This window comes from Hylobates moloch, unplaced genomic scaffold (assembly GCF_009828535.3).
Source record: "Hylobates moloch isolate HMO894 unplaced genomic scaffold, HMol_V3 SCAFFOLD_18, whole genome shotgun sequence".
Taxonomy (NCBI): domain Eukaryota; kingdom Metazoa; phylum Chordata; class Mammalia; order Primates; family Hylobatidae; genus Hylobates; species Hylobates moloch.
This window is the reverse complement of record NW_026652293.1, coordinates 9,830,167-9,847,071: the sequence shown is the minus strand read 5'-3', so window position 1 is coordinate 9,847,071 and position 16,905 is coordinate 9,830,167. Positions and strand designations below refer to the sequence as shown.

The 16,905-nt window shown below is 39.8% G+C and overlaps 1 pseudogene; it reads left to right on the top strand.

Moving 5' to 3' along the window:
* LOC116458073 (chromobox protein homolog 1-like) lies at positions 1–1,145 on the top strand (annotated as a pseudogene).
* The last annotated feature ends 15,760 nt before the right edge of the window (positions 1,146–16,905 follow it).

Genomic DNA, 16,905 nt, shown 5'->3' with positions numbered 1-16,905 from the left:
ATGAGGAAAAAACAAAACAAGAAGAAAGTGGAGGAGGTGCTAGAAGTGGAGGAAGAGAAATATGTGGTGGAAAAAGTTCTTGACTGTGGAGGGGTAAAGGGCAAAGTGGAGTAGCTCCTAAAGTGGAAGGGGTTCTCAATGAGGACCAGAAGAGAACCTGGTTCAATGGGAACCAGAAGAGAACCTGGATTGCCCTGACCTCATTGCTGAGTTTCTGCAGTCATAGAAAACAACACATGAGACAGATAAATCAGAGGGAGGCAAGCGCAAAGCTGATGATTTTGAAGATAAGGTGTTGCGGGAATTAAAGGGACAGGAGAGACCAATAGGTGGCTCAGGAGGATTTACGTAGGTGCTCCGGCCCAGCAGATTAACCTCCAAAAGTTGAGCCCCAAACAAAGACAGGGCTTGACTTTTATACATGCAACCGAAAGGGGTTGGCCAGCTAGTGGTGCAAAACCTGCAGGACAGCAAGCAAGCTTACAGAAGCAGAACAAAGGCAGTTTATCAAACAGAGACAGGTGTTGCAACTCAGGCATGTCTTGTGACCTTTACCATACCGCACAGATGGGAAAACAGAAACTTACAAAATCCTTACCAACTTGCAGAGATAGTTACAAAGATAGTTATGAGAGCAGAACAAAGAATAATGGTATGGAGAGATAATTTTAAAAAGGGAAAACTGATAAGAAGAACTTGTTTTTCTCATCCCTGCTCTGGAGCCCATTCCTTCTGGGCCCTGGCTCTGCTGATAGCACTATGAGAGCCCTGACAGAGCCTTGCTTATTGCTGGGCCTTGGAGTGAGTCAGCCTGTACAGAAAACTTGTTTTCTTCTCTCTCTCTCTCTTTTTTTTTTTTTACATCTCTTGCTTCATAGGGAGAGGAGGGCAAACCAAAGAAGAAGAAAGAAGAGTCAGAAAAGCCATGAGGCTTTGCTGGGGGTTTGGTGCCACAGCAGATTGTTGGAGCTACATACTCCAGTGGAGAGCTCATGATCCCAATGAAATGGAAAAACTCTGATGAGGCTGACCTGTTTCCTAGCAAGGAAGCCAATGTCAAGTACCCACAGGTTGTCATATCTTTCTATGAGGAAAGGTATTCCTACCTCAAGAAGGAGGATGACAAAAAAGATGACAAGAATTGACTCTCCTGAGTACCAGCCCATGTCACATCTGAATGTGGATTTCCAATGGGAAGGGAAGGAGTTCTACTTGTCTTGACAGCATAGAGGTGGCTTGAGAAGATGTCCTTTGAAGAGCCAGTATTGTGCCCTGCAGCAGCCCCAGTGCTTTAAAGCCATTCCAAGCTCTAGAGTTTGCACACCCATCCCAGTGGAGGGGAAGGGGGATAAGTGTTTCAAGGCAACCTTTTCTTCATTTTTCTGAGAAAAGCAAAGGGCCTTCTATGAAGGACAAAACTTGCAGAGTTAAGTGTGTGGGAGAGCAAACAAAAATACTGTAGATCTTCAAAGAGCATCTCCACAACCCATAGCCTACTTCCCAATAGTGTTAACTGCATTTTTACAGCATAGCATGTGTGTAGTTTTTGGCTATTACTGGTGTATTATTTGGGGAGGGAGTGATGGGGAGAAGAGGAAGGGATATGGGTAGCATCATTTTGATTAAAATTTGGGGCTTGATAGGGGAAATGGTGAAGCAATGGAAAGAACAGACAACTAATGATTTGCTTCTATGTCTAGAATATTTTACCTTTGAAAGAAATGTCATTGGCATCATAAATAAGGACTATAATTAAAAGCTGTGAATGCCTAGACCCAGGGCAGGTCACCAGTCAGGGGGCTGGAGTGTGAGGGTCCCGCAGCCTGCAGGACCTCATGCCACCCGGAGGGCTGAGCCTGACCCCATGAGAGTGTCCTGTCCCCTAGCAAGGCCAGTGCAGTTTGGTGTGTTTCTCCACCTCACCAGAAGACCTTGAAGAATTGTTTTTCATTATTGATTTTCCAATCATTTGACTAATAGTCTCCATTTAAAAAAAGTTTTTAAAATGAAAAAAAAAAGCCATGAATGTCTGAAACCTATATAAGCCAAGGTGTTCCCTGCCTAAACCTAATGCTGTTCCCCACAAAGGATAAGCTAGTTGATAAGTTACCAAAGTTGCCATTTTAGAGATGGAAATTGACTGAGGAGGGAAGGTCTTTTATTAGGGAGTATACAGTATGAGCAGATCATTCTGTCTCAGAGGGGCTAATTCCTGAAATTAGACAGAAGACACTTTTCTTTCAAATAATGAAATTATAAATATCAGCTTGTTGAAGCCATTGGCTGAGGTGTTGCGGAAGGGGAAGAGGGTGGTAGAGGAGATAAGACAGTAGGGAAAGACAAGGGCCCATACTCTTAGTAGGGAGAACTCTTGGAGCAGTTCTCTTTTTGGACCTTTGAACTCTGAAACCACTGGTAGAAGGGTTCAGTCACTGACAGCACAAGTTCCACTGAATTGATTTGAGTTGAGTGATTTCAAAAGCCTTGGTCTCAGGAGAAGATTTAACTTTCATACTGGGCAGTGGTTCACTTTAAAACATGAAAAAACAAACAAAATCTTTTTTTTTTTTTTTTAGATGGAGTCTTGCTCTGTTGCCAGGCTGGACTGCAGTGGCATGATCTTGGCTCACTGCAACCTCTGCCTCCTCGGTTCAAGCAATTCTCCTGCCTCAGCCTCCTGAGTAGCTGGGACTACAGGTGCCCGCCACCACGCCTGGCTAATTTTTGTATTTTTAGTAGAGATGAGGTTTCACCATTGTTGGCGAGGATGGTCTCGATCTCTTGACCTCATGACCTGCCCACTTCAGCCTTCCAAAGTGCTGGGATTACAGGCATGAGCCACCGCGCCTGGCCAACAAAACCATTTTTTAAGAAATCCTAAGAAGTAACTGATATCTAAAATGTTCTGTCTTGAGTCATGAGATCCATCAGTTCTTGATATTGCCTAGACTTGCATCTAGAACTACACTGTAAAATCTTTTTAGGCATGTGTTAGATTTCTGTGAAAACTTTTTTTAAATGTAAACTTCATACCACACTGTCAGTTTTTGTCTTAATAAAACTATAGGTTTATTAAAAGAAAAAAAAAAGAATGTGAAAGAGCCTGGGCATGGTGGCTCACACCTGTAATCTCAGAGCTTTGGGAAGCTAAGGTGGGTGGGTCGCTTGGGCCCTGGAATTCAAGACCAGCCTGGGCAACATGGTGAAACCTCGTCTCTACATAGAATACAAGAATTATCCAGGCAAGGCATGGTGTTGCACACGTGTAGTTCCAGCTACTTTGGAGGCTGAGGTAGGAGGATCATCCGAGCCCAGGAAGGTCAAGGCTGCAGTGAGCCATGATCACACCACCACACTCCAACCTGGGCGACAGAGTGAGACCCTGTCTCAAAAAAAAAAAAAAAAGAATTTGAAGAAAGTCACCAGGTAGAAGCAATATATTATGAGACGAAAATCTGAATCTGGCCGGGTGCAGTGGCTCATGCCTGTAATCCCAGCACTTTGGGAGGCTAAGGTGGGCGGATTCACAAGTTCAAATCCAAGCTGGCCAACATGGTGAAACCCCATCTCTACTAAAAATACAATTAGGAGTTTCAGTCCAGCCTGGGCCCCTTAGCAAGACTCTATTGCTCTAAAACAAACAAACAAACAAAAATAAGCCAAACAATCTGAGAACTTGAAGACAGAATAATTGAGGAGATTACTCATTCTGAGGAACTGAAGGGAAAAAAAAAAAAAAAGGGCCTCGGAGATGTATGGAAAACCATAAAGTGTGTCAATATATACATAATAGAAGTCTCAGAAGGAAAAGACAGAAAAAATGGTCAGAAAGAATATTCAAATGAATAATGGCCAAAACCCTTTCAAATTTGAAAGAAACAAAACAACAACAAACAAAAGTCAGCACATCCAAGAAAATAAACTCCCAGTAGGATAAACTCAAAGGGATCCACACCTTGACATGTCATATAAAAACTGTTAAAAGAGACTGAGCATGTTGTCTCACACCTATAATTTCAGCATGTTGGGAGAGCAAGGCAAAAGGATCACTTGAGACCAGTAGTTTGAAACCAGCCTGGTCAACATAGCAAGACCCCCAACTCTACAAAAAATAAAAATATAAATAAATTAGCTGAGTATGGTGACGTATGCCAGTAGTCCTAGCTACTTGGGAGGCTTAGGCATAAGGATCAATTCCAGACTACAGTGAGCTATGATAGTGCCACTGTACTCCAGCCTGAGCAACAGAGCAAAACCCTATCTTTATTTAAACAAACAAACAAACAAACTGAAATTATCAAAAGACAAAGAGAGTCTTGAAAGCAGCAACAGAAAAGCAATTCATTACATACAAGAGTTCTTAGGTAAAATTAACAGCTGATTTCTCATCAGAAGCCCTGGAAGCCAAGGCTGGGCATGGTGGCTCACACCTTTAATCCCAGAACTTTGGGAGGCCAAGGCGGGTGGATCACCTGAGGTCAGGAGTTCGAGACCAGCCTGACCAACATGGAGAAACCCCATCTCTACTAAAAATACAAAATTAGCCGGGTGTGGTGGCACATGCCTGTAATCCCAGCTACTCGGGAGACTGAGGCAGGAGAATCACTTGAACCTGGGAGGCGAAGCTTGCAGTGAGCTGAGATTGCACCATTGCACTCCGGCCGGGACAATAAGAGGGAAACTCCATCTCAAAAAAAAGAAAAAAGAAACCCTGAAAGTCAGAAAGTCCTGGTATAACATATTCATTGCTAAAAGAAAGACTATCACTCAAGAGTTCTATATTCAGCAAAACTATCCTGCAAAAATAAAAGAGAAATTAAGACATTTTCAGTTAAAGAAAAACTGAGAGATTTCATCACCAAATATCTGCCCTACAAGAAATACTAAAGTTCCCTTTAGGCAAAATGGCAGACATATTCTACCTCGTCAGTAATTACACTGAATGTAAACTGACTAAATATTCCAATGAAGGCCAGGTGCAGTGGTTCACACCTGTAATCCCAGAATTTTGGGAGGCTGAGGTGGGTGGATCACTTGAGGTCAGGGGTTCGAAACCAGCCTGGCCAACATGGTGACACCAAGTCTCTACTAAAAATACAAAACTAGCTGGGTGTGTTGGCACATTCCTGTGATCCCAGCTACTTGGGAATCTGAGGCAGGAGAATCACTTGAACCTGGGAGGTGGAGGTTGCAGTGAGCTGAAATTGCACCATTGCACTCCAACCTGGGCAACAAGAACAACACTCCATCTCAAAAAAAAAAAAAAAAAAAGTTCACTGGAGAGGAAGATATTGGTGGAAGGGATAAAGGAAGATGTTATCCAACTATATATGGTCTACAAAAGATATACTTTAGTTATCCTTTTTTTGCTGTTATTTCTTTTATAAGAGACATACTTTAGATTAAAAAACACACAGAGTTTAAAAGTAAAAGGAAGGAAAGAGATATACCATGCAACAGTAACTAAAAGACAGCTGGAGTGGCTATGCTAATATCAGACAAAATAGATTTCAAGACAAAAAATCATTACTGAAGACAAAGAAGGACATTTTAGAGGGATAAGGGTCAATTAATCAGAAATACATGACAATTATAAACATATATACACTTAACAATTGAGCCTCGAAATACATAAAGCAAAAATTGACATAATTGAATCAAGATATAGACAATTCAACAATAATAGTTGAAGACTTCATTCAATACCCCATTTTCAATAATAGAAGAACAAAGCAGAAAATCAATAAGAAAATAGGAGAACAGCACTGTAAACCAAATAGACTCAACAGACATCTATGGAACACTTCACTGAACAAAAGCAGCATACATATTGTGTCAAGAGCACATGAGACATACTTCAGGATAGAATATGTATTAGGCCTAAAACCAGCCTCTTTGAGAGAACACAGTGCACCAAGGAGACTATTATTATGACTATCGGGAGGATAATACCAAGAGTTTGAAGTATGCTCCTCACACAAGGTCCCCATAAACCAAACTTCTTAAAATCAAATAGCTCAAAGAATGAGCTAGATGAAGAGTCTACTTGCTTAACTAAGTGGTCTTTTCATGAATCCTCTAAAACTGAATTTATATAATCTACATTTGATGTATTTCTCCATAGGCCACAGGTGCCAGCAGCTGCACAGCTACTTTTCTGTTTAGCCAATTCTATAATTTAACATAGCTTTCACAAGAGAATTTAAAGTCTGTTACTATAGGCTTTACGATAGAATCTGCTAGAGAGCCTATCATGAGGGACACATTTCTAACCATTGCCTCTTTCATTCCAAACCATGGAAAAAGGGCCTAACAATTGATGCACTTCTAGAAGAGTGAAGGCCTCCTGGCAATTTCTCTTTAACCTATGATGTGGGATAAGAGGAGTGAATCAATGTTCTGTTTCTGACTGATTATGAGGCAAGGTATGTACCATTAAAGTTTCTCACCGATATTGGGCCTTCATCTTTTATCTGTCAAAGTATAAGTTTATCCATGTATATGGCTGGCTGCAAAATCCTTCACAAATGAAAGTATACACCATAAGTGCATGCAACAGACCCCTTTTTCATTTCTGTTGTTCAAAGAGGCATAAACAAGGAAAAAAATATTCAAAGATAAGAGTCTCATGACAGTAGAAGTCTTGATCCATGATCTTAGGAAGAACTGTTCACATCAAAGATGCCATTTTCTTCTGGGGAGACATTTCCTTGGTTAGCTTTACCTTAAGGGTTCCAATGAGTGTACAGTTCCAAGAGTGTGGAGGGATCCTTCTCAGTTGTGAGATTATGAACCCAAGGTTCAGGATCCCCAAGTTTCATTGCAGTGTGGATGGCAAGGACAGTCTTTCTCTGATGCTCTCAGAAGATCCAATCTTTGGGTTCTAGATTGTGAAGAGGCTGACTGTCCTCAGTGAACCATAAAAAGCTTTTTTTACCTGGTGAAAATACACTGTAGCATAATAATCTACTGTTATAACATCAGCCCTCTTGCATGGGAGAGCATCTATACAACTAGAAAACATGCATTAGAAATGATAATTGAATGAAATCCCTTTATAAAATGTATAAATGGCCCATCCAGTAACCAAATATACCTGAACCTTGATTGTTTTCCCAGGAATTTGGGTTTGACAAACCAAACATTAGTTATAAATGATTTTAGCAATTTATAAATTACCACACCAATATATTTAATTTGGATTATTTTATCTTTTCCATGATGAGTTGTGGAATGCAGAATACCAGTTATTTCTCCAAATTAGATGCTAAGCACTAACTGATGGGTTATCATAGGTAACCTGACTTAGACCATGAATTTTATTCAAATTGTACATCTGAACAATTTCATTGTCAGCTGATTTAACACTAAAATTTGGCAAAGTATTTTCTAGGTATTCAGTTAATTTCTGTTCTACTTGGGTTAGCAGTTCTATAAATCAGTCAGTCTTTTCACTAAAGTTCCAGGAATTCTTACCCAGTTCAAATGATATAATTCTAAAGTTACTAGAAACCTGTATTCAAGAGTGCTTTTTAGGGTCCTTTCCATCCCTTCATGAATCTCCTAAAATACACCATATTCTAGGATTTTGCATGCTTGTGAAATTTTCAGAAACTGCATCAGCATTAAGCAATGAACTGTGAAAATAACTTTAAGTAGTTATAGTTAAAGGCACAATAGACAATGAAATTTTGTTATTTCTGTGGTCTACAATAACTTAACATCATAACCATAATTATGATTGATAGCATATATTCAGAGATATTAGAATTTTATAAATCCCATACAATTTTGGAACATAAATTAATGTCATTCACTAAAATATAACCTGAAGAAGGTTAAACATTATTTTTTATTTTGACAGTGCTTCCTATGTAACTTAAAATGTCAAATAGTCCTGTTTACCTCTCTTTTGGATGTTTCAGGGGCCTTCTGTTGCATCCCAAAGTTAGAAGTCAGAAAACGCAATTTTGAAGCTGAAATTTAATTTTGGGAAGCCTATCAAATATGTTAAAGGTTTAAAACACTTTATGATTAACCAGTTTGACTATGAGGTGAGATTCTTATGAATCTTTTGTAGCCCTTTACAATTTTTGTGAAAGAGGAGATCAATGCTTTAAGAAAAGCCTGTTGTGCTTTTATTTTGATGTCAATTTACAGAAAAACTGAATAATACCCCTTTAAATTTAGTCAACATTTTCACACACAGAATTTTTTTATAAGATTAATTTTTACAAACCTTCCACAACTTACTCAAACTTTTAGCTTTATCTTACCTAATTTAAAAATCCTTTAACCCTCTAAACTAGGCAAAAATTTACATTCCTGGGCCGGATGTGGTGGCTCATGCCTGTAATCCTAGCACTTTGGGAGGCTGAGGTGGCCGGATTGCCTGAACTCAGGACTTTGAGACCAGCCTGGCCAACATGGTAAAACACTGTCTCTACTAAAAATACAAAAAATTACCTGAGCATGGTGGCACGTGCCTATAGTCCCAGCTACGTGGGAGGCTGAGGCAGGAGAATTGCTTGAACCCAGGAGACAGAGGTTGCAGTGAGCCGAGATCATGCTACTGCACTCCAGCCTGGATGACAGAGTAAGACTCTGTCTCAAAAAAAAAAAAAAAAAAATTTACATTACCATGCCTTCTTATAATCTTTTACCAAAAACACATTTCACTCTCCTCACACACCTTACACATAAAGTTTTTTTTTTTTATTAGTTTCAACTACCTGTTATAATGGTAACTCTTAGCAACTTTTACTTTTGGTGTATAAATTTCCTTTCACAACTTACACAGACCATCTACAATATACTTGGACTTTCTGACTTGTCCTAAAAATCTTTTTTTTTTTTTTTTAGACGGAGTCTTGCTCTGTCACCCAGGCTGGAGTGCAGTGGCGCAATCTCAGCTCACTGCAAGCTCCACCTCCCAGGTTCACACCATACTCCCATCTCAGCATCCCGAGTAGCTGGGACTACAGGTGCCCACCACCATGCCTGGCTAATTTTGTTTTTGTATTTTTAGTAGAGATGAGGTTTCACCGTGTTAGCCAGGATGGTCTCGATCACCTGACCTCATGATCCGCCTGCCTCAGCCTCCCAAACTGCTGGGATTACAGGCATGAGCCACCTCGCCCAGCCAACATCTTTCTTTTTAAACAACCAGTTATTTTACTTTAGGACAAGAATTTACCATACAAGATTCTTTTTTTTTTTTTTTGAGGTGGAGTTTCACTCTTGTTGCCCAAGCTGGAGTGCAATGGCATGATCTCAGCTCACTGCAACCTCTTCCTCCTGGGTTCAAGTCATCCTCCTACCTCAGCCTCCCAAGTAGCTGGGATTACAGGCGCATGCCACCATGCTTGGCTAAGTTTTTCTATTTTTAGTAGAAACAGGGTTTCACCATGTTAACCAGGCTGGTCTCAAACTCCTGACCTCAGGTGATCTGCCCGCCTCAGCCTCCCAAAGTGCTGGGATTGCAGGTGTGAGCCACTTCACCCAGCCACAAGATTTTTTCTTTTCTTTTTTTTTTTTAGAGACGGAATCTCACTCTGTTGCCAGGCTGGAGTGCAGTGGCGCGGTCTTGGCTCACTGCAACCTCCACCTCCTGGGTTCAAGCAATTCTCCTGCCTCAGCCTCCCAAGTAGCTGGGATTACAGGCACATGCCACCACAGTCGACTAATTTTTATATTTTTAGTAGAGATGGGGTTTCACCATGTTGGCCAGGCTGGTCTTGAACTCCTGACCTCGTGATCTGCCCACCTCAGCCTCCCAAAGTGTTGGGATTACAGGCGTGAGCCACTACACCTGGCCACAAGATTCTTTCTTATTTAAAATACGTTTTCTTTATAACTTTCTTTGCATAGCTGGGGGGCATGGCTAATTCCACATGCCCCAAGCCTTATCTAGAATCTAATGTCTCCAAGCTAGGCAAATTGAACAATTTTGAAAAGTCAAAGCAGTTTATGACCTTAAAACCTAGTATCTAACCTCCCTAATTTGGGCCAAATATCTTTATTTTTGCCAATAATCTTTAAAATTTTTTATTTCCCAAAGATTACTAAAGTTACGTGAACTAAAAGGCATTATAGTTTTTATTTTTCTTTCAAAATATTTAAGTGCTTATTTTTCTTAAAGCCAATTCATTAGAGCTCTTTTATATAAACATTACACACACAACAAATATATAACTACACAGACAGACAGAAGAAGATCCAGTAGTTGCAGTAGTTGGAAGATTTTTCATTTACCAGTTTCTAAGTTTCTTTTTTTTTTTGGATGAAGTCTAGCTCTGTCGCCCAGGCTGGAGTACAGTGGTGCAATCTCAGCTCACTGCAACCTCTGCCTCCTGGGTTCAAGCGATTCTCCTGCCTCAGCCTCCTGAGTAGCTGGGATTACAAGTGCATGCCACCATGTCTGGTTAATTTTTGTATATTTAGTAGAGATGGGGTTTCACCATGTTGGTCACGCTGTTCTCGAACTCCTGACCTCAGGTGGTCCATCCACTTAGGCCTCCCAAAGTGCTGGGATTACAGGCGTGAACCACCACAGCTGGCACCAGTTTCTAAGTTTCTTAATTGGATTACTGGCTTTACAGTGGAGTCCTTGGAAGAACAGGGCCAGGAAAGCATACAGTTTCTAGGGCCTAATATAAAAAGCAGGCACAGCTGGAAAGCAAAACATCTCCAATAATTAAGTCCCACTATTATACCAGATCCTGGATCCCTCCCAAAAAAGAGGGAGTCAACCCATCCCCATGGGAGTCTTATTTCTCAGTCGGGGGTGGAGACATCTCCATACTTCTTTGTGGCCAAGAGCTTGCTTCTCTGGTCCAAATGTGCAGAGCTGAGTATTTCCCCATAACTGTAACTAGACATCCCTAAAAGTATATTTCCTACTTTGTTATTACACACCAAAGCTCTCTCATAGTGTGAAATAATTTCTGATACTCCCAAAGTAAAAAATGTCAGATAATGCAACGCAAAACAGAACACAGCCTTAGATTTTGAAAGGAATCTATCCACTTCCAATTCTGGGATTTCAGGAAATCCCAGGAATTGGAAGTGGAGGAAAACAGAGGTTTTTCCCAAAACAGAATCTCTTGTATCTGTTGTTTTTCCCAAGGAGTCCCAGGCTGTTAGAGCTTGAATATCCACTTTTAATTAAGCTGACTTTAAAAGTCCTTTTAAATTTCTTATTACCTGACTTTCGCCAGACCATATGGCTGATATTTCTGGCTTTTAAACTTTACCAAAAGTAACCTCACAGGTGCTCTGATAAAGGAAAATTCAAGACAGTTTGTGGAGGGGAAGAGAATCAAAAAATGGCAAATGTTACCCAAATATCAACCAGAAAGTACTCATTCCCTAAGTTGGGAATTGAACCTGGGCCACAATTTTAAAATGGCGGACACCAAAAGAAAGTACTGCCACGTAGTTACAAGGTCAAGCACCAAGGACATACTAGACAAGATAGAGACTTCACCCAGTTTTTTTTTTCAAGGACCTGCAGCAAAGTTTATTGCTGACCAGTTTTGCTGGGCCCTCCTGAACAGCAGGCTTATGGGGTCCTAAGCCCGCATTCTATCCTAAGGTACCCCTTGTTATGACACAACAATACGGAAAGACACAAAAAGCACAATACAGCTTACGATTAGCCTCATGAATCATTTTTTCAATTAATCAAAACTTTACAGAGGAGATAAACAATGATTTTTACCATTCATTCAGCCAGTCTGCACAGAGAGAGAGGAAGAGAGGGGCCAGAAACCTGACTAGTAAGAAATTCTTACCCTTTGGCCTGCATGCCAGGCTTCTGGGTTCCCTTTCCCTTAGTGGCCCTAGTAACCAAGATCTCCACACCATAGCTCTGGGGGCCAAGCCACATCATAAAGGAAAATCATATTTTTCTGTTTCAAGGAACCCGAGGCAAAAGCCTCTGAATTTTGCAAGATGCCACTCAACCGGCTGCATGGAGGCACCAAATATCAAACTGGCAAGGCTCAAACTTGACCCTGATTGGGCCCTGTCATCTTTAACCCATTTTTAACCAAGAGGGACTTTACTGAGGGGAGGGTCTCTAACCCAATCCCATCCTTTACTCAGGTAAATGTACTCCATTACTTATCCAAAGTCAGCCTATTGGTGCTTCAGCAGTCTATTTCCTTTGGATCAAGATGGTAACTAAGCTAAAAGGTTATCAGATTTAATATTTGAGAGTCTTCATTTTAAAATGCACTTCAATGCATTGTTGTTCATTCAGAACATTCCATTGTAAGTTATCTTTAGTAAGATCTTGCCATTTCTGTAAGACTTTGCTGCTTTCTGTGCCTAATGTATAAGCCAGAAGGAACTCAGTTTTCCAGAAATTAAGGATCCCATTTTTACCTAAAATATTGGTTTTACTCTCCAGTTCCCTTGATTAACTTAGCCAATGTTTTTTTCCTACTGCAAGAAAAATGAAACAAAGGGGTAGAACACAAAAATCCCCACAAATTTTTAAAAGCCAAATTCTACACCCCCTGCAATGTTACCATTTATTACCAGTTTCTTTCTGACCCAGTCAGATGTAAGAGGCCTCTAATGGATCCATCAGATCAGATCCATTCCTGGACTCAGTCCAGTTTCTGTTGCGACTTCCAAACCCAGTTTGGATCAGAAATTTGCTCAAAGAAACTCAGAGAGCTCAAAACACAAATCTGTGGAGCTCCAAAATTGAGATAACTTACTTATGATCCCTAGCTGCTCCAAGAGATCAATGTACACAAGTGGGTCCTGCAGGTACCTTGCTTGTTCACTCAGGACTCTTGGGGGTCATGAGAAGCTCCACTTCAGACCCCACTTCTGATACCATCTGTTAAAAGAAAAACTTCAGCTGAATTAAATGTAAAGGAGTTTAACTGAGCAATGAATCATTTGCAAATTGGGCAGCCCCCAGAATCACAGAAAATTCAGAGACTCCTGGGTTGCCTTGTGGTCAGAATAAATTTATAGACGAAAAAGGGAAGTGATGTACAGAAATTGGGAGAGAGGTACAGAAACAACTGGATTGGTTACAGGTTGGCTTTTGCTTTATTTGAATACAGTTTGAACACTCAGCAGTCTATGAGTGGTTGAAGTATAGTTACTGGGATTTGCCAATGCTCAGCTATTGTTACAGGTGCATACTCCTAAATTAGGGTTTCAATCTTGTCTACCTATTAAGTTAGGTTACAGTTCGCCCACAAGTACTCAAATATAGAAGTCTGGAGTCCTTCTCAGGCCACATATAGTTTCCTTTAGCAATATATACTATTACATAATGTATAATATGTATAAAAAATATAAATAAATGTATATTTTATATATAAATAAAATATATTATATATAAATAAAATATATATATGGGGTTTATTTTGTTCTCTCTTTTTGTTCTCTCTCTATATATATAGAAAGAACACTCTATATATATATATCACACTATCTTTTGTATAGTGTGATATGGGCATGAGGATGGAAATATAAATCAATGAAATAGAATTGAGAGTCCCAAAATAAACCCATATATCTATCACCAACTGGTTTTTAATAAGAGCCCCAAAATCATTCAGTAGGAATGAAAGAATATTTTCTTCAATAAATGGTATGGGAAAAGTTGAATAGCCACATGCAAAAAATGAATTTGGACCCCAACCTCACCATATACAAAAATTAACTCAAAAAGGGATCACAGACTTAAATTTAAGAACTAAAACTATAAAACTCTTAGAAGAAAACATATGTGTAAATATTCTTGACTTTGGATTAGACAATAGGTTTTTGGAGATGACACCAAAAATACAAGAGACGAAGAAAGAATAGATGAATTAAAATTCATCATACTAGAAACTTTTCAACCAGGCATGGTGGCTCACACCTGTAATCCCAACACTTTGGGAGGCCGAAGCAGACAGATTACCTGATGTCAGGACTTCAAGACCAGCCTGGTTAACATGGTGAAACCCCATCTCTACTAAAAATAAAAAAATTAGCCAGGCATGGTGGCATGCACGTGTAATCCCAGCTACTTGGGAGAGTGAGGCAGGAGAATCACTTGAGCCTGGGAGGCAGAGGTTGTAGTGAGCTGAGATCATGCCACTGCACTCCAGCCTGAGCAACAGAGTGAGCCTCCATCTCAAAAAAAAAAAAAAAAAAGAAAAAAGAAAAAGAAAAAGAAACTTTTGTGTTTTGAAGAATACCATCAAGAAAGGGAAAAAGCCAGGGGCTCATGCCTGTAATCCCAGCACTTTGGGAGGCTGCGGTGGGAGGACTACTTGATCCGAGGAGTTCAAGACCAGCCTGGGTAACATAGGGAAACCCTCATCTCCACACACACACACACACAAAAATTAGCCAGGCATAGTGGTATGCATCTGTGTTCCCAGCTACTTAGGAGGCTGAGGTGGGAGGATTGCTTGAGACCAGGAAGTTGAAGCTGCTATGAGCTGTGATAACACCACTGCACTTCAGCCTGGGTGACAGAGTGAGACCTGTCTCAAGAAAGAAATAACAATAAATTATTAGAGAAAAGAAAGAGAAAAAAATAACTCCTGGGATGTGAGAAAGTATTTTCAAGCCATACATCAGATAGAGGAGTTATATCCAGAATATTTGAAAAATGCTTACAACTCCATAATAAAAAGAAAAATAAGCTGGGTGTGTTGGCTTGGACCTGTAATCCCCACACTTTGGGAGGACAAGACAGGCAGATTACTTGAGCTCATGAGTTCAAGACCAGTCTGGACAACATAGTGACTTTCCATCTCTATGAAAAATACAAAAATTGGCCAGGCATGGTAGTGTGCACCTGTGGTCTCAGCTACTTGGGAGGCTGAGGTGGGAGGATACCTTGAGCCTGGGAGGTGGAGGTTGCAGTCACCAAGATGGCACCATTGCACTCCAGCCTGGTCAACAGAGCCAGACATTATCTGAAAAACAAAGAAAAATAAAAAAGACAAGTAAGCCAATTTAAAAATAGTCAAAGGATCTGAACGGACATTTTTTCAAAGAAGATACACAAATTGTTGATGGGCTCATGAAAAGGTGCCCAATGTCACTCTATGTCAATAGGGAAATATAAAGCAAAACCAGAAAGAGATACAATACCACTACACACCCGCTAGAATAGCTATAATGAAAAAGAAGAATAATAACAAGTATTGGTGAGGCTGTGGATAATTGGAGCTCTTTTAAATTGTTATTAGGAATGTAAAATCGTGCAGTTATTCTGGAAAACAGCTGGACAATCTCTCAAAAAGTTAACCATAGAGTTACCATATGACACAGCAATTCCACTCCTAGGTATATACTCAAGGTATGTACCAAGAGAATTGAAAACATATGTCACACAAACAATTAAACATGAATGTTCATAGCCTCATTATTTATAATCACCAAAAACTGCAAGTAACCCAAATGTCTATCAACAGATAAATGGCATATTCATAAAATGGAACATTATTTGGCCATAAAAAGAAAAGAAGTTCTGATACATACTATTACATAGATGAACCTTGAATACATTATGCTAGCTAACTGAAAGAAGCTAGACACAAAAGATCACATATCATATGATCCTATGTATATGAGATGTCCAGAAGGGCCAATTCATAAGGAGAAAGGGTAGATTAGCGGTAGCCAGACTTTTAATTAGGGAAAATGGGGAGTAGCAGCTGATGTGGTTTCTTTTTAAGTTGATTGAAATGTTATGGATGACAATGCAGTGGCTCATGCCTGTAATCCTAGTATCTTGGGAAGCCAAGGCAGGAGGATCACTTGAGGCCAGGAGTTTGAGACCAGCCTAGTCAACACAGCAAGATCCTGTCTCTACAAATATGGATACATGTTCATATATATATGTTCATTCATATATATGTTCATATATATGTTCTGGAATTATCACAAATTTATGTGATGGATGTGGTGATGAATGTGAACTCTGAATATACTAAAAGTCACTAAATTGTGCACTTCAAAGAGAGGTATGTGTGAATTTTATTTCAGTAACGCTGTTACAAAAAAGGAAAAGTAAGCTCGAGTATCTATGTTAATATCCAACAAAACGTATTTCAGATAAAACAATATGACTAGGGATAAAGAGGATCATTTCATGATAAAGATGCCAATTTGTCAAAAGGGCAAAATAATGCTAAATGTTTATGTACCCGATAGCAGAGCATACATTAAGAAAATACTGATGTAACTAGAATTAGACAAATCCACAATTATAGCTGAAGATTGTAATGCCTGTCTCTCAATGATTGATATAACGAATAAACAGAAAATAGGTAAGGATGTAAAAGATGTAGCCTAAGCTATCAACCAATTTTACTTAATTGACATTTCTAGAACACTTTATAGAACCACAAAATTGTTTAGTAAAAAATTTGGCCTTTCCCAAAGAGAGGTCTGGCCTTTGCTCTCAGCTTCTGGCAGGTAATCTGTGTCATACCAGATAGGAATGTCTTTGTTTAAAGCAGGGGCTGGCCACATCATATCTTGGGGTGGGGCTGGCCACAGCTAATAGTCTGAGAGTAGGGGCTTTGGGTGACCTGGTAGAAACCAACCTGGAGACTGAATTCAACCATATGGGCAATCAATCATGTCTTTATGATGAGGCCCCAATAAAAACTCTGGACACCAAAGCTCAGGTGAGCTTTCCTGGGTGGTAATACTTCTTGCATATTTTCACAAACCAATGATGAGTCCTGATTCCACAGAGAAAGGAAAACAGGAACTGCATGTTGGATACTTCTCCTAGACTCTGTTTAACATGCTTGTATCGTGCCTGATTTTAATCTGTACCTTTTCCCAATAATCACAGCTATAGCCATGAGTATACTTTCAGTGGGTTATCTGAGTTCTAGCAAGTTATCGAAACTTAGA